We start from the raw sequence: 18,664 nt of genomic DNA, 5'->3' as shown, positions 1-18,664 counted from the left end.
GGCAGCGACGATCAGGGGAACGACCGCAATAGTTGGGGCCCAGGGTTGCTTTATCAGGGTGTCTACCCACCCACCCCCAGGCTGAACTGACAGTGAGCCGTGGAGAAGCCTTGCTACAGTGGCCTGCGGCGGCTGTGTCAGACAGCTGGCTGGGGACAAGATTGTCGACAAAAGAAAGCGGCACAGAGCTAGAGGCTGACTGCTGTGGCAGGCCCTAAACTGTCCCTTTCTCCACGGATAGTGCCTGGCGGATTGCACTAAAGAGGCCTGTGTGGTGGCCTGTGCGATGCGCAGGTTAGTGCTGAGGCCTAGGAGTGCCCATGTACTGAAATATTAAGCTTGCCCACATAAGAGCTCATAGGACGCTTGACCACCTCGGCCAGTCTGATATGCAACAACAGACAATGGCCTTCAAGGAGAACAGCAGTGAGCATTCTTATTCTATTTTCGCCTGCGAAATTCCTCTAAATCAGCCTCCTCTTACAAGCAAAGCCTAGTGGGCAGAGACTCTCCAGGCTATTGATTAATCTATACTGATATCTGAACTACAGTGCAGTGCTCCATCAGACGCCTGGGCCCTCACCACCGCGTATTATCTCCCTGCAGCACCTATGGCGCCATAGACACTGCTTAATATTTGGTGTCAGTGGGAGTGCCGGCATTCGGCTGCACAGCACTGCTTGCAGACCGTGGAAGTCGCAGAACATAAATGCATATTCCATCCCCAGTGTCTCTTTAATGCTGCTGCATGCGCTAACACAAGTCAGATCTATCAAATACCTTGTGACTGCTGCCATACGGTGAGAAGGCGCTCACTGGGCATCATCAATCTCCCGCACTGTTGTATGGTCTCCGCCGCCATGGGGAAAGCTGACAAGCATCAGTCCATACTCAGCTTTGATACCCAGCTAATCGCCAGATCACTGCCGTCGCTCTATCAGACTCCGAGACAGCATGGCAGCCTCAGGGAGCCATACCTCTGGAGACCACGCTCCTTCCGATGAACAGAGCTTGCAGTCCACAGATGGAAAAACAGTCACCTTCAACATGAGGAATGACGATATGGCAACTTAACTTGACAAACAGGTGAAGCGACTTACAGCAGCAGAGCAAAGGTTATCAACTGCAGAGGATGACCTTCAAACAATTACGACTAAATGCTTCAACATGGAAAACGTTCTAGCAGTAAAATAAGTTAAGAATGAGGACCTGTAAGTGAGATTGAAAAGAAACAATTTGTGCATAATGGGCATACCGGAGTCTGCTAACACTGGCTGGCTGGAGAAATAGGTCATAGACATGCTACATGAGATTTTCGGAGGGGAGCAGCTCTCTAGGGTCCTCATAGTAGAGAGAGCTCAGAGATCGGTGGCAGCCGGTCCCCCTCCCCCGGCCCGTCATCACCAGGCTGCTGGATTACCAGGACTGCAACACTGCCCTCCACCTTGCCAGAGAGGAGGAATCTATAAACTATCATGGCTATGATATTGCATTTTTACCAGATTTCACTGCGGCAGTGCAGACCACTAGGCGTCAATTCCTCCAGGTGAAGAAGAAACTACAGGCAACACAGATTCCTTACGCCATGCTCTACCCTGCGTGTCTCAAGGTAGACCACGAAGAAAGGCCTAAAATATTCACTACACCGAAAGCGGCAATGGATTTCCTCAGATTGTTGCCTCAGTCGCAACAGGGCTCGCCAAAATCAGATTCTACCCCTAGAGACACTGGATAGATACCCTGCATGACTCATACCAGCGTAGCTGCAGCTTACATGGTAATATGCTGTTACACTGATCTCCTACAACTGTTGGATTGCACTCTATACTTGTTTGGCTTCTGACCCCCTCTATCAGATGGGTATACAGGCCTTCAACCTGCCACACGAGAGTGCACCACACATAAACGCAAAGGTTTTTAGGATGTCTGTTTTTGCTGACATCTACTGTTGGTTTGCTTACAGGTTGTTCTACTGTTTTTTGCTGGGGATGGCTTTAGCATGATTGGGATGCTAGAGTGGGTGGAGGGTGGCATGTTCTTTCATTGTCTGTATTCCACCACAATGCCATAAATAACTGTATATGCAACACTGTGTCACAGCTCACTGCATATAATCTACATGCAAACTCCTGATACAAGCAACTAAGATAGTCCATGGTCCTGGACACATTCATTTTTTAACATGGACTATCCGAGGTCTAAACACCCCTAAAAAAAAAAAAAAAAACCTAAGGCAAGTATTGCATATTTAACAGCCACCAAGTGGATATTGCACTGCTTCAAGAAAGCCATCTCATGCCACATACTGCGCAGACATTGGGATCGAAATGGGCAGGAACCCGTATAGCATCCTCCTACTAATCTTACTCCAGAGGAGTACTTATACTGATTAAGAAAGGAATTCCCTTTACTGTCACACACTCAGAAACAGATGACCAGGTTCGGTGTGCTATTGTACAGGGGAATTTGTGTGGCACTATAATCACACTTATACATTTTTTATGATCCAAATGTAGATGACCCAGATTTTTACATAAAGGTAAGGGGCCACATCCACACACTTAGCACTAGCACTATTTTACTAGAAGGTAATCTCAACATACACTTAGATCCACTATTAGACCGGTCTGGTATTACGAGTGGGCAAGAAAAACAATCCACCAAATTCCTGCGGGAGAGTACGGCAGACTGTGGTCTCAGTGATGTGTGGAAAAGTCACAATCCTAAAGTCAGGGAGGACACTTTCCTGTCTTCTGTGCGTAACACATGGTCCTGGCTGGCCTACTGGCTGGTGTTGCGGGAGGTAAGCACATGGACAGTGGACATAAAACATTTGCCCAAAAGGCTGTTGGACCATTCACCACTGTCATTAACAGTGCATATACCAACCTACATCCCTCAGCAGGTTCAATGGCGACTTTAAGCCTCGGCTCGGCTCTGCTTGATGTGGTATTTCAGGACGGGATGCACACAGCGATAGCACAGTATTTCGCTGAAAGTAACGGGAGTATGGAGAAGGATGGCAGTTCTAGTAAGTCCTCCACTGAAAGAAATAAGATTAATAATATTGTAAAAGCATGGCAACCACTTGACGCTTGAGCGGGGAAGCTCCCCAGCATTAGCTCTTGCACATCATCTGGCACTCTCAGTCACGCAAGAACTTAACACTTTATCCATCTTAGAGAAAGCAGGTTTGAAAACAATAGGAGATACATTCTTCTTAAAGAACGAGTTACTTACCTTCGGTAACGACTTTTCTGGTGGATACATTAGCTACCTGTGGATTCCTCACCTAATGAATACTCCCATGGCGCCAGCATTCGACGGAAATCTTCTTACTAGTCTCTGCACGTCGACGAGGACGTCACTCTAGCCCACGCGACGCCGTCTGACGTCATACAGGCAATAAGAGGTCCTCGACGACGTGCGGACGTCAGTACCAATCATTTTTTACGTGCATGAGAACAACCAGGCAATGCAATGAAAGAGCAAGGCAACATCCAATTATATTGTAAAAATACACAACATTGCGTGAATAACTGTAAATCTTTTATATATATAAATATATAACTCTCTCTTTTTTTTTTTTTTTTTAAATATATACACACATCAAGTATATACACAAAGATATATACATATATACATATATATAAATATATTATATACAACATCTATTGCAACCTCAAAGACCAAGAGGAGCGCACTCAAGGATTACTTGGAAAGACCAGAAAGGCAACGGGGAGGCGGGTGGGACCGTGAGGAATCCACAGGTAGCTAATGTATCCACCAGAAAAGTCGTTACCGAAGGTAAGTAACTCGTTCTTCTGATGGATACAACTACCTGTGGATTCCTCACCTAATGAATAGAGTCCCAAAGCAGTACCACGCCCGGCGGTGGGTGCCTAAATGGTCAAACCAAGAAATCCTGCAGCACTGACCGTGCAAAATGGCCGTCCCTTCTAACCTCAGAATCCAAACAGTAATGTTTTGCAAAAGTGTGAAGGGACGACCAAGTTGCGGCCTTGCAGATGTCAACCACAGGAACACCCCTGGCCAAGGCCGAAGTGGCCGACTTAGCTCTGGTGGAATGAGCTCTAATGCCCTCAGGAGGATCCTTCTTTGCCAAAGAGTAACAGATTTTAATGCAAAGAACAACCCACCTGGATAGTGTTCTCTTGTGGACTGCCTTTCCTCTCCTCTTGCCCACGTATCCAATAAACAGCTGATCCTCCAGCCTGAAATCCTTTGTTCTATCAATAAAGAAGCTCAACGCTCTCTTTGGGTCCAGACGGTGCAGTCTTTCTTCCTCTTTGGAAGGATGAGGCGGAGGATAGAACGTGGACAAAGTAATTGCCTGAGCCAAATGGAAGGGTGAAACAACCTTCGGGAGGAAAGCAGCCTTGGTCCTCAACACCACCTTATCCCCATAAAAAGTTGTATAAGGGGGCTTTACTGATAAGGCCTGCAACTCACTCACTCTCCTTGCTGATGTTATAGCTACCAGGAAGACTGTTTTTAAAACCAAATACCTTAAGGGGCAAGAATGCATAGGTTCAAAAGGGGACCCCATAAGGAAAGTCAGGACCAAGGACAAATCCCATTGCGGCATAACGAATGGTTTTGGAGGATATTTATTTAGAAGACCTTTCAGGAATCTGATAACAATAGGGGATTTAAATAAAGATGGTTGGTCTGGAAGACATATGAAGGCTGACAAGGCCGATAAATAACCCTTAATGGTAGCCACTGCACAACCTTTCTGCGCTAGAGACAGAGCAAAAGACAAAATGTCCGATAAATGAGCATGCAAAGGATCAATCTGCCTCTCTCCACACCACGCAACAAATTTAGACCATCTATTAGCGTAGATAGATTTAGTGGAGTGTCGCCTGGCCGCTAATATAACATCCACTACCTCAGGCGGGAGAGAGAAGGAACTCAGGTTGCCCCGTTCAATCTCCAGGCATGTAGGTGCAGACTCTGGAGGTTGGGGTGTAGAACCTGCCCCTGCGACTGCGAGAGGAGGTCTGCCCTGAAAGGGAGACGGAGCGGAGGGCACATTGAGAGTTGGAGAAGGTCGGAGTACCATACCCTCCTTGGCCAATCCGGAGCTATTAGGATGACTAGAGCCCGGTCCTGGCGAATCTTCCTCAATACTCGAGGAATCAAGGGTATGGGAGGAAACGCGTAAAGCAACTGGCCGCACCAGGTTATTTGAAACGCGTCCCCCAACGCTCCCTGCATCGGATACTGGAGGCTGCAGAATAACGGACAATGCGCGTTCTCTCGAGTGGCAAACAGATCTACCCGAGGAAACCCCCACCTCTGGAAGATTAAACGGACTTGATCTGGATGGAGACGCCACTCGTGGTCTGCCGAGAATTGGCGACTGAGACTGTCCGCACGCACGTTCAAGACTCCGGCCAGATGGTTTGCTATCAAGCAAATCTGATGGTCCTTTGCCCAGGACCATAGTCGAAGAGCTTCTCTGCAGAGAAGGTACGACCCCACTCCTCCCTGCTTGTTTATGTACCACATCGTGGTAGTATTGTCCGTTAGGACCTGTACCGACTGACCACGAAGGGAAGGGAGGAAGGCCTTGAGAGCCAGACGTACAGCCCGTAACTCTAACAGATTGATGTGAAACATCTGTTCCTCTGGAGACCAAAGACCTTTGATCTCCAGATCCCCCAGATGAGCTCCCCACCCTAGAGTGGAAGCATCCGTTATGACTGTGGCCACTGGTGGCGACTGCTGGAACGGCTTTCCTTGTGAAAGATTGTTGCTTGCAATCCACCACTTCAAATCCACAGCAGCATCTCTGGAGATCTTGACAGTACTCTCTAGATCCCCTTTGTGTTGAGATCACTGCCTTCGGAGGCACCACTGAAGAGCCCTCATGTGCCAGCGAGCATGCGTGACCAACAGAATGCAGGAGGCAAACAGACCGAGCAGACGAAGGACCTTGAGGACTGGAACTACCGCTCCATTTCGAAACATTGGAACCAAATCCTGAATATCTTGAATCCGCTGAGGCGGAGGAAAGGCCCGACCCAATGTTGTATCCAGTACTGCCCCTATGAACAGGAGGCGCTGAGAGGGCTCTAGGTGAGATTTGGGCTCGTTCACCGAAAAACCCAGGTCGAACAACAACTGGGTTGTTGACTGCAGATGATGCGACACAAGCTCCGGGGACTTGGCTTTGATCAACCAGTCGTCCAAGTAAGGGAATACTGCTATCCCCTTCCTTCTGAGTTCTGCCGCAACCACCGACATCACCTTCGTGGAGACTCGAGGTGCTGAAGTAAGACCAAACGGAAGGACCGCAAACTGATAGTGTTGCGATCCCACCACAAACCGGAGATACTTCCTGTGTGACTTGAGTATCGGGATATGAAAGTAAGCATCCTGCAAGTCGACAGACACCATCCAGTCTTCCTTGTTCAACGCCAAAAGCACCTGTGCTAGGGTCAGCATCTTGAATTTTTCCTGCTTGAGGAACCAATTCAAGATCCTCAGGTCCAGAATTGGTCTCAAACGACCATCCTTCTTGGGAATCAGGAAATACCTTGAGTAACATCCTCGACCCCTTTCCTGCTCTGGGACCAACTCCACCGCGCCCTTGGAAAGGAGGGCTTGTACCTCCTGTTCTAGCAACAGGAGGTGTTCTTCTGAACAATAAGAAGGGCGGGCGGGATGAGGGGCGGAAACTCCCGAAAGGGAAGGGTGTAGCCTTTTCCCACAATACTGAGAACCCAAGTGTCCGTTGTAACAGTCTTCCATTTGGTGAGAAAATGCTGTAATCTTCCCCCTACAGGAGAGGAGTGAGTGGGAAATGGTGGAAGCCTAAGGCTGCTTCCCCTGCTGCACCCCGCCAGAGGATGAGGAAGAGGCAGAGTGCTGCTGAGAGGCTCCTCTGGTGCGGACCCTACCTCTCCCCCTGAAAGATCTATAGGGATGGGAAGAGGCAGGTTGCTGATATCTTCCCCGAAAGGAAGAGGAGGAAGAGCCACGCCCAAATCCACGAAACCTCCTGAAAAATCTGGAAGAGGCCGTGGAAGAAGGAGCTTGGAGCCCTAACGACTTAGCCGTGGCCCTGCTTTCCTTAAAACGTTCCAAGGCCGAATCAGCCTTGGCTCCAAACAGTTTGTCCCCATCAAACGGGAGATCCAACAATGTGGACTGTACATCTGCAGAAAAGCCCGAGTTACGGAGCCAGGCCTGTCTCCTTGCCACCACAGTTGTGCCCATTGCTCTGGCTACCGAGTCGGTGGTATCCAGTCCTGTCTGGATAATCTGGGTCGCAGCAGCCTGGGCATTTGAGACAAGATCCAAAAGACCCTGGGGAAGCTCTGTAAACGATGAGGAAATGTCATCCATCAGAGCATGAATATACCTCCCCAGGATACAGGTTGCATTGGTGGCTTTTAACGCCAGACTGCAGGACGAAAAAATTTTCTTCGACTGCGCCTCTAGCTTCTTTGAATCTCTGTCCCCAGGCACCGTCGGGAAAGAACCAGGCGATGACTTGGCTGAACAGGAGGCCTGCACCACCAAGCTCTCCGGCGTAGGGTGCCTAGATAGAAACCCAGGGTCAGTCGGAGCCGCTCGATACCTCCTGGCCACGGCTCTGTGAACTGCTGGGGAAGATGCCGGCCTCTTCCACACCTCTATCACCGGATCCAGCAGAGCGTCATTAAATGGCAACAGAGGCTCCGCCGCAGCTGAGGCCGGATGTAGCACCTCTGTTAAAAGGTTTTGTTTAGCCTCCACCACCGGCAAAGGCAGGTCCAAAAAACTAGCTGCCTTCCGTACCACTGCATGAAAGGAAGCAGCCTCCTCAGTATACTCCCCCGGGGAGGAAAGATCCCACTCAGGGGAAGTGTCCAGCCCACTGGCCAACTCCAGTCCACGCAGCCCATCACCCGAGTCCTCTAGCTCTCCTTCCTCCAGGGCTCGTTGGTACTCCTGCTCCTCTAATACACGGAGAGCACATCTCCTGGAATGAAGTCGCTGTTCAATACGCGGAGTCGACAATGCCTCCGCCGAAGTCGAAGATCGGCGCCGATCTTCAGAAGCCACCGACGCCGCGTCCGGCGCCACAGGTAACTTCGGCGCCGACAAAAGAGCAGCTGAAGCAGATGGACCCACCGGAGTCACAGGCCGAAATCCCGACTTCGACGGGATGGAAATCCCCGGGGCCAATCCTTCTGAAGCCACCGGAGCGGCCACCGGCGCCGACACTGGCGCCGAGCCCACGTTCCCAAAAGGGAGAAAGAGCATAAAGGGTGCCGGCCGAAGAGGCGCAGGATCACCCAAAGAAAAGGCCAAAGGCCCAGCCGGAGCACCCCCTGGAGCCATCTGTTGGAAGATGGCATACATCGCATTCAAGAATGCGGAACTATCGGCTCCAGGGGTGGGAAAAGCCGGATACTGAGGTGCCTGTCTCGGAGGCGACCCCGACGCCGGCCTCGGCGTCTGCGCCGGAGAAAACACCTGAGGCTCCAATACCTCAATCACCGACGCCTGTCCAGGTGAAGTCGGAGACGCCGGAGAGGGCAACGGCGTCGAAGGATGCGGCGTAACCGTGGGACTGATCTCCCATGTCCTTCGGCGCCGATCCGAAGACCTGGAACGAGTCTCCTTCGAATGACGCCGAGATTCTCTACGGCGCCGGGAGTCTCGATGACGCCGATGTCTTGGAGAAGACTTCTTGTGATGCTTCTCCTTCGATTTAGCCATAAACAGCTTCGCCTCACGTTCCTTGAGGGCCTTTGGAATCATGTGCTGGCATGAATCACAAGTCGAGACGTCGTGGTCGGAGCTCAAACACCAAAGGCAATCGGAATGAGGATCCGTCACCGACATCTTGCCTCCACACTCACGACAAGGCTTAAATCCAGACTTTCTCTGCGACATTATTACCACAGCGAAAGACTACGCAGCAAAAATACACTGTAACCAAAAAAGTAACAGTTGCTCCCTCGAAGATAACCGTTTCGAATGCACGGAAAAAAGGGAACTGACGTCCGCACGTCGTCGAGGACCTCTTATTGCCTGTATGACGTCAGACGGCGTCGTGTGGGCTAGAGTCACGTCCTCGTCGACGTGCAGAGACTAGTAAGAAGATTTCCGTCGAATGCTGGCGCCATGGGAGTATTCATTAGGTGAGGAATCCACAGGTAGTTGTATCCATCAGAAAAGCACAGATTTCTTAACCAAGCAAAGACAGACACCCTTGCTCACGTTTTTGTATCAGCGCCTGAGAAGGTCCATGCAAACTCACTATACTTCATTCTCAATCAAACCACCCATGCTAGAAGCACAACAAACTATAATTATATGTGATGATGGGACAAAATTCATTACTACACTGTACAATGCATCCCTGCGGGAGGGGACAATGTTGACTTCTGCACTTGATAAATGGAATGTCCTCTTAGATACCATTAGCTACAGATGAATGGAGCCCTACATTATACATGGAGCAAACGTAAACAAAAGAGTTTTTTCGTACAGCAGAAATGCTGAACTCACATTTCTGAAGGTGCACCCATATGAGAATGAAGAAAAAGGTGACTGTACAATATATTATTTGCCAAGGATCACACAATGAGACCCGTTTACAGGTCAAGTACATTATAGTTAGGTCGAGTAGATTATTCAAGTTATTCGATCTGCAGGTCTAATAACATTTTTATGATTTTTTAATGCCTGCCTGCACTGCCTGTACTGCAGCCCAGAGATGTATTATTCTGCACAGTACTGGGGCCAATTATATTAGACATTAAACTTTACAAAACGCCAGGAGCACACTGTTATAGATTAGTTCAGGTGTCTGCTTTGAGGTGAGGAGGCCATGTATACCAAGGCCCGAGATATCACTAAGATTTAGTCCCTTACAAGTTTAAAAATACTTTCCGCTATTACCAAATAGGATCATCTACGCACCATAAACTATATGTCTGCCAAATTTAATTGAATTCCGATAGCCCCATTTTCCTGCAATGTCCCCCGGAAAAGTCTATGGAAAATGCATTGGTGTAAAAACATGTTTTGAGACACTCACTCCTTTTTTTTCCTTTGTAATCCTTAACAACCACAAAACTTTGCCTTCTCTGCCAACGTAGAAAAAGGAATTGGTCTGCAAAGTTTTGTGGAGATTCGTCAACCCGGAGCAAAGTTATTGGAGAGCAAAAACTCAGACTCAGACGCCCACCACTTAAGAACCTACAACTGTAGCACTTCCAAAGTCACATGAAGCACTTCCGAAGCCACATAAAGACCCTCTTGATTTACTCTACCACCAACCAGTATCAATGTTAAACCTCTGCTGCAAGATCCTGGCAGCTACAAAAGCCCAACCATTACCAGATCTGATTTAACCTGATCAATCAAGATTTGCCTTAGGTAGGAACACACTTCCAAATGTGCAACACTTGTTCCATGATCTCCACTACCCACTCACAACCCACTGCTGATGATCAAAATACTGGTGGTGGACTCCCAATTATATGGAAAAGGCCTCCAACGTGCTTGACCGAGGGCTAACAGCCAATAATGGCGGATGCATCACCCGAGAGCTCTGGCTCCCAGGCCCTGGAATCAACATTCATTTCTGAGGTTTGACAACCCGCTTCCCTGCTTTGGAACCCATTCAAAGAAATACAACACCGTAGAGGGTCTACGACTCCAGATCGGCCCAGCCTGATGACCACAACAGCCCGATCAGGAATAATCCACCCAAGGCCTCAACATCCCAAGGTGACGGTTACTACATATCTCTGAAAGCTTTGCGATCCAAATAAAACCGGGCAGTCGTCCCAAACACCTGAACACTGGGGTAGACAACAGCACAACAGTGGGCCCTGGACAGCGATGTGGTCCGCTCGTCGCCCGAGACGGTAATACGCACCAAGAGCCTGCGTGGCTGAAGCAGGCAGCCGGATCAGTGTGGATAGGACCTTCCTGGTGGGCAAAGCTGGGCTAGCCCGTGGTGCCACCACGAGACAGGGAGAATAACAGGCCCAAACTGTGCAAGATCAGCAACCCCTCAGCTCAACAACCATAGCAAGAGAGGAGAAACCCAACAACACCATAGCTCTCCTCTCCTTTGGAGGCGAAACCGGACGACGGCTACGCTTCGGCCTGCCACAGATGGCCTCACGGCACACTGGTGTCTCCCTACACCGGCAGCAACATCTAACCGCGGCAGGCACAGACTCCCCTCACCAGCAGAACCAGGTGGGCCCAAGGTAACGTAGGGGCCTCCGGAGGCCACGGATCCCCCCACACGCGATGTGCAGTTTCCTAGCACTGCGGGCCACAAGCAGGTGAGGGCACATACCTGCCCCCGGTCGGCCACTATGCCAGACAGCAACCCCTCCCTCAGTCTCAGTGTAACAAGGGAGGGAGTCCTCCACTAGCCTAAGCCATAGACTGGGACAGCGGGCACAATGACAGCCTGGACCCACAGAGAGCAGCACTGGGGAAGCCTACAGGGCGTGCTTACTGGTGGGGGACGGGAGGTACGTGAAAGCACACAAGCCTGATACTATCAAGCTCGAACCAGAAAAACAAGCCCAACACCACAAGAGACTTATATATGGAATAGCATGCAACCTTGGCGACCACCAGAGTACTGATTACGTCCCAAGACACACTCTAAAGTCCCCGCAACAGGGTGGATAAAATTACTAAGCCAGGCCCCACCCCACAAGAACCCTCAGACGAACTGACCTTAATCTCCTATCGCTCAGAATATCACCTACAACAGGGATACTCCCGGGACCCTATCCCCCTCGTACACAGCTTGCAACCATCACTACCCCTCTGCCCACAGGAGTTACAACCCCTACCAACCGGATCTACAACTTGCACAAATACTCAGTGGACCGAGGATGGGCCCCACACGCTACTCTGCTGGTGCCACGTCTGCCGGTTTCTGGGACCACCATGGGGCACACAAAGACCAATGAAGACAAACTGCTCCAAATGTCAGACCCACAATCGCCCCTACGGGACAGCTCACTGTCTAAAATACCAGACCTTGAACTACTCTCTTCAGACATAATACCCCACACAGACAAATTGGATCTCATCCTACAAGAGATACTAAATTCCAGAGCTGTCATGGAGCAACAATTAGGGGCAATTACGAGGGAGGTAAACCTATTGAGAGATGGACAGAGTCAAGACTACAGAAACAACACTAGGGAAGATAAATCCTATTAATAATGAGCTGCAAGGAACGATGGATCAGCTACGGCGACAAGTGGATCTATTTCAAGACCGCGTGGAGGATGTTAATAACAATGTCCAAATAGTGGGGTTCCCAGAGTTGCGCAGAGGGCAAAAGCCCAACATTATTTATGGAGGACTGGTTTCATAAAGTGGTGGCTCCCACCGGCCTCTCCAACTATTCTGTAGTAGAACGAGCCCACAGGTTTCTCACCAGTAAACTGATCCCTGGGGCACATCCCCACCCCATTGTAGGCCGTATTTTTAACTACAGAGACCGGGACACAATACTGCAGATTGCCAGGGAACAGGCACCCCTACTAGTGGAAAACGCAAAAGTCTCACTATTTCCAGACTACATCATTGCAGTCCAACGCAAAAGGGGATCCTTCCAGGGAGTGAAACGACTGCTCCAAAAAGCGGGACTGACATACGCTCTCCTTTTTCTGGCACAATTACAAATACATCACAACGAGCAAGCATTATTTTTTGACACGCCAGAAGAGATGCTAAAATCGCTGGAGCACCATTAACTAGACTCTCTCCAGCCCAGGGGTTCAGTCCCTCCACACATCATAACCAAACGAGCCCCGCGACACCAGAGACACCCACTGAGATCTTGCCGTGGGTTGCATCCAATTTGGACTCCCTCACAGCCTAGAAGACAGGCCTTACAATCAACAAGCATAATCCACTCACTACACCCGCCTATAAGCACTAGTGATTCTCACAACAGTGCTTCTGACTCTGAGACAACGGGAAGCATGGCACAGTTCCCCTCAGTAACACCACGGACAGCAGATGACTTATAAAAGGTACGGACGCTTTAGCTAAGCAAGAAGAGCAGATTGTTGCAGGGGTTTAGAGACACTGCTAATAATTTAGACACCACCGCAGCTCTCATGCCACGATTTATGGTTACCACCTATACCAACTCCGAGGAGTCGTAAATAGTGTAACAGACTCTGCTCCCAGACCACACCAACACTTACCTGCAACTACCTCATAGCCTATCAAGTTAGCGCAGAAGACACCTGCTAACGGTATTCCAGGGGGCAGGATTCACTACCTGTGGGGCCCAGGCTTCCTATAGTCCAAACCAGGAGTCAGACATATATAAACCATTAATAAGGTCACGTCTGCTACGAGCCAACAACTACCCCCTAGAAATAGCCACCTTTTTATACTGTTTATTGAACTGAATGCTTGTGTTTTAGTTTGGTCGACTGACAAACAATCATTGGACCTTGTATTGGGAAACGTTTTAGTTCATTATGCTGTTTCCCAGGCAGTTGAAGGTGGAGGGGGTGGGGATGAAGATATACAACACTTCACTACCCTCCATGACCCTGATTTTGATATGTGGAGTCAATCAGTTAACAATACAAATTAATCACCTGGAATATATGGGGTATGGGTACAATACACAAACGGCATAGGATACTGGCAGAACTACAGCTCAGACAGGCACACATTTTTTTTCTACAAGAGGCACACCTGGTCACACCAGAGGACTCAAAAGTGCAGAAAAGATGGCGCTGCCAACTGCTCTCTACATACTACTTAGCATACGCCAGATGAGCAGTCATTTGGATCCGAGCTGGGGTCCCACTGACCGTCTAAGGCACTAGGCTAGACACTCAAGGGCGCTACGTGTTAATATTAGGGGCAGATGACGTCAAAATGTTGGTTTTGGGGAGTTTCTACATACCAAACCCTAATCAGGAAGACTTTTACTCTCCTCTACCAACAGAACTATCTGATTGGACCCAACACACATGGATACTAGGTGGGGATTTCAATGTAGTTCTAGATACTTTTCTAGATAGATCGCCCCCCCCCGCTTCCAGGGATGGCCCCAGTCCATCAAATTCGCATTTGAACTACTGACTGGAGAACTGGGACCTCCTGGATGCATGGCGCAGTAGAAATTAGGTTCTCCGAGAATATTCATTCTACTCTTATACACATGTCTTGCACTCTCGTTTAGACAGATTTGTATGCCCAACCCGGCCCAACCACAGACAGTTCACACTACATAACTTGGCAAGACCATATCGGATCATAACTCCCTGGAAGTCTCCTTACAGTGGGGTCCTGTTCCCACTCCTCTGCCTATGTGGAGACTACAACCTCTAACTGTAGAAGACCAAGGCCCTCATTATGACATTGGCGGTAAATCCCACTTACCAACATGCTGACTGCCGCCAACATACCGCGGCAGTTATCCACTTACCATATTATGACACACACATATCAATTCGTCACTATACAGTCACACACACAAGTTCACCACACCAAAGGTCAGTGATAAACTGGCGGTATCAAAACCCACACCGTTACGCCAACAGAACTACGCCCACAACATTATGACCCATGAATCACTACGGCAGACAGTCAATGGCGTAAACCATTGGCGCTACATACCACCACGCTCAAAATACACACAAACATACAAAACACCACCACATTGGTCAATTCAAACTACACACACCTAACACACATACACACATCATAACCCCCTAATAACTACAAACAATTGCCAACAGAGAGAGACAGCAAGAGCACTCACACATCCAGAGCCACATACCACCATCACCACACAACACTCACGCACTTTACATCACACACCCCAACACATCACCCTACACACCCTCACCCACACTACTCACACTACACCCATGGCACCACGACGACACCCCAGATTCTCTGAGGAGGAGCTAAGGGTCATGGTGGAGGAAATCATCCAGGTAGAGCCACAGCTATTTGGATCACAGGTACAGCAGATATCCATTGCCAGGAAGATGGAGCTATGGCGGGGATCGTGGACAGGGTCAACGCCGTTGGACAACACCCCAAAACAAGGGATGACATCAGGAAGAGGTGAAATGACCTACGGAGGAAGGTGCGGTCCATTGCAGCAAAACACCAGCTCACAGTACAGAGGACTGGCGGTGGACCCCCGCCTCCTCCCCCCACAACTAACAACATGGGAGGAGCAAGTCTTGGCAATCATGCATCCTGAGGGCTTGGCCAGAGAGGGAGGAAGACTGGACTCTGGTAAGTCAACTCTTGAATATTTTCACCCCCCTACCTGCATGCCATCACATACCCTCAACCTCACTCCCATCACTCAACTCCATCCCACCATCACATCTCACTCATCCCAATGCCAAGCCCTGCATGCTGTACCAATGCATGGATACTCCTCACAGCCCTACAAGGACACTCATCACTAAAGCATGCACACTATAGACATTCAGCTAGCCCACCACATAACAACTCACACAAGGCAAACCTGCCAGGGCAATTAAAACCATAGAGTGCAACCCACCCGTGCACAATATGACACACAGAAACAATAACACTGCATTTACATCCCTACAGGTATCCCAGCCAATGTCACAGGGGAAGAGGTGCTAGCAACATCCAGTCCCCCCCACAGAAGAGGCCCACAGTGATGACAGCGACTCTGGTCGCATGGATCTGGATGACCAACCTGGCCCATCAGTGACCTCCGAACAGTTGGTTCCCAGGCACAGTCTCGCACCACCACAGAGCCTCTCCCCTCAGGAAACACTAGCACAGCACCCACCCAGTGTACCTATATCTCTGTCCCCAGGACACGTCAATCAGCAGTGTGTCCACCACTACAGGGACCCCAGGGCACCCAACAAACCCAGGACAATCAGGGACCTGCGATCAGTGGCAGGGGGCACGGTTCAGGGGACAGAGGCACATTGCTCCCCTTCCTATGCCCCCTTGCACATGGCACCTGTGCTACAAATAGACTGGACTCTAACCTGGACTTTCCTCCATCATCCCCCTTTTCGTCAGAGCACTGCAATAAACACTTTGAAAAAAATACAAGTATGGAGTATGTCAAATCATTTAAATATGTATATGTGTAACAAGGTTTAAACATTGTAATTCAACTGTACAGTAATGTTTACATAGGAAAGACCTGTATTTGGCTTCAGTGTACACACCAGGAGCGATAGTGGGGCACCAACATCTGCAAAAAGAGATGCCAAAGGGTAGAGTGAGTGGGCATAGAAGTAGGAATTCACAGCCTGCCAGTGACAATGTCAAACCTTAAACTGTCAATGAAATGTGCAGTTACACTGTCCTACCTGTGTGTCATTGGAAGTATTGACGAATCACTGTACTTCTGTTGTCCTCATCCACAGCCATCTCCAGCCTCCTCCTCCAGCAGAAAAGGCACATGGCGTCTCAAGGCAAGGTTGGGCAACATACAGCATGCCACGATGATCTAGCAGACCTTCTTTGGTGAGTAGCACAGGGATCCACCTGTTACATGGAGGAACCGAAACCTGGCCTTCAGGAGGCCAAATGTATGTTCAATTATCCTTCTTGTTCGCCCATGTGCCTCATTGTAACGTTCCTCTGCCCTTGTCCTGGGATTCCTCACAGGGGTCAGTAGCCATGAGAGGGTGGGATAACCAGAGTCACCTGCAAATATCGAGGGAAAACTGTTAGCCACACACTAACCCCTATGGCCCCCATCATACCCATACACCAAAATCCACTGGGTAGGAACCAGGACTCACCTATTAGCCACACCCTGTGCCTTTGGAGTTGGCCCATCACATTCGGGATGCTGCTATTCCTCAGGATAAAGGCATCATGCACCGAGCCTGGATACTTAGCATTGACACTGAAGATGTACTGGTCCACCAAACACACCATCTGCACATTCATCGAGTGAAAACTTTTTCGATTTCGGAAGACCTGTTCATTTTGCTGGGGGGAGGGGGGCCGACAAATGCAATATGTGTTCCATCAATAGCCCCAATAATGTTTCCCTGGGGGAAAACAATGTAGCTCCACATATGTTTAATCAGGGCAGACAACACTTGGGTCAGCACTATTGAGAACATTGGCTGCAACATTCCTGCTGCCAAGCCCACTGTCACTTGGAAAGAACCAGGTGCCAAGAAATGGAGCACTCATAGCACTTACACAAGAAGGGGGATCCCAGTGGGGTGACGGATAGCAGATATCAGGTCAGGCTTCAATTGGGCACACAGCTCTGTGATTGTGGCCCTGTCAAGTCTTTAGGTGAGGATAATGTGCCTTTCCTCCCTTGTTGCCAAGTACACCAGGGGTCTGTACACAAGGGTATGTCTCCATCTCCTATTCATCCGCAGCGGTTGCAATCTGTGGGGCAAAAGAGTGAGGAACTGGTCATAATGTGGACATTGTAACCACTACAGTTCAATGCATGATGTGATTTATACAATTTATTGGTGGCATATGTCCTGAATGTACAATTGTGAACTATGACGCAGTTAGGATCCTTGGCCTGCCCGCCCCCGAAATGGAGTCCACCTGTCCTGTATGGAGGGACAGGTGGAAGTGATGTAAATCAACTGACGTTGTGCGCCGTTGCGGGATGCAGTCGGGAACCGCAGTGCAACTCCTCTTTTGTTATCATTGGGCCCTATGGGGTACAGTGGTAAATGGTGATGTACGCAAGTGGTGACGGTAAGCACCGCCCTGGATGTCACCACCATTTTCTAACTGTTCACTCACTTGCTACCAGACCTTCAACAGGAGAGGACCCACACTGCATGTGCTGCTGTGACCTGTGTCTGGAACCGACCATGGCTTGTGTGACTGGGGAAAGGGCCCCTGCCTTCACCTCAGCAGAGTTGGAGAGACTGGTGGATGGGGTCCTACCCTAGTACCGACTGCTGTATCGGCCTCCATACCAACAGGTGAGTACACTGTGAGCATAATGCAAGTGGCAGTGTGTGTGAAGGCCTTGTGTAGGGGGGGTTGGTGGATGGGCCCCGGGCAGCGTGCAGCATGTATGCTGGGCCATGTCTGTGCGTAAGGGGATGGGAAGGGATATGGTGGGCCATGAGTGTAACAGGCAGGATGGTCTGACTAATGCCTTTCCCTGTGTACATTTCCTCTGCAAGTCAGCGCCCATCAAAAGAAGGGTATATGGTGTGCCATCGCCAAGGACATGCGTACCCTGGGGGTCTACGACAGGCAGAGCGCCCAGTCGCAAACGGTGGGAGGACCTGAGATGCTGGGCACGGAAGATAGCGGAGGCCCAGCTGGGGATGGCCTCCCAACGAGGAAGGGGAGCCCGTCGAACCCTGACCCCCCTGATAGCCCGCATTCTGGTGGTGGCCTATCCGGAGCTGGATGGGCGTTTGGGGCCATCACAGCAGCAACAAGGGGGTGAGTATAGTGCCCATCAATACTACTTACGCCTGGTGGGGTGGTATGCGGGTGGGGAAAGTGTGCCTGTGGGTGCCCCTAGGCCATGCCTGACATTGCAGAGTAGGTCCCATGTTGGGCAGGGTTCTGATGTGAAATTCCTCCTACCTAGCTAGTAGGCATCCACTACTGGGCAGGGCTGTATGGGTCCCAGGTATGCTGCTATAGG

General features: G+C 49.8%; 1 protein-coding gene across 5 annotated transcripts in view; it reads right to left on the bottom strand.

Moving 5' to 3' along the window:
- Positions 1-18,664, bottom strand: part of REXO5 (RNA exonuclease 5) — a 567,496-nt gene that overhangs the window by 488,362 nt on the left and 60,470 nt on the right. For 4 of the 5 annotated variants that reach the window (XM_069210276.1, XM_069210273.1, XM_069210274.1 and 1 more), the window contains exon 3: positions 2,890-3,043. The gene's annotated coding sequence lies outside the window, so the exon portion shown is untranslated. Of the gene's footprint in view, positions 1-2,889; positions 3,044-18,664 lie in introns of those variants that run through there. The other variant, XM_069210275.1, reaches the window with a different exon arrangement.

Source organism: Pleurodeles waltl, chromosome 10 (genome assembly GCF_031143425.1).
Source record: "Pleurodeles waltl isolate 20211129_DDA chromosome 10, aPleWal1.hap1.20221129, whole genome shotgun sequence".
In the NCBI taxonomy this organism is placed as follows: Eukaryota; Metazoa; Chordata; class Amphibia; order Caudata; family Salamandridae; genus Pleurodeles; species Pleurodeles waltl.
The sequence above is the reverse complement of the archived record's forward strand: the minus strand, read 5'-3'. Positions and strand labels throughout refer to the sequence as shown.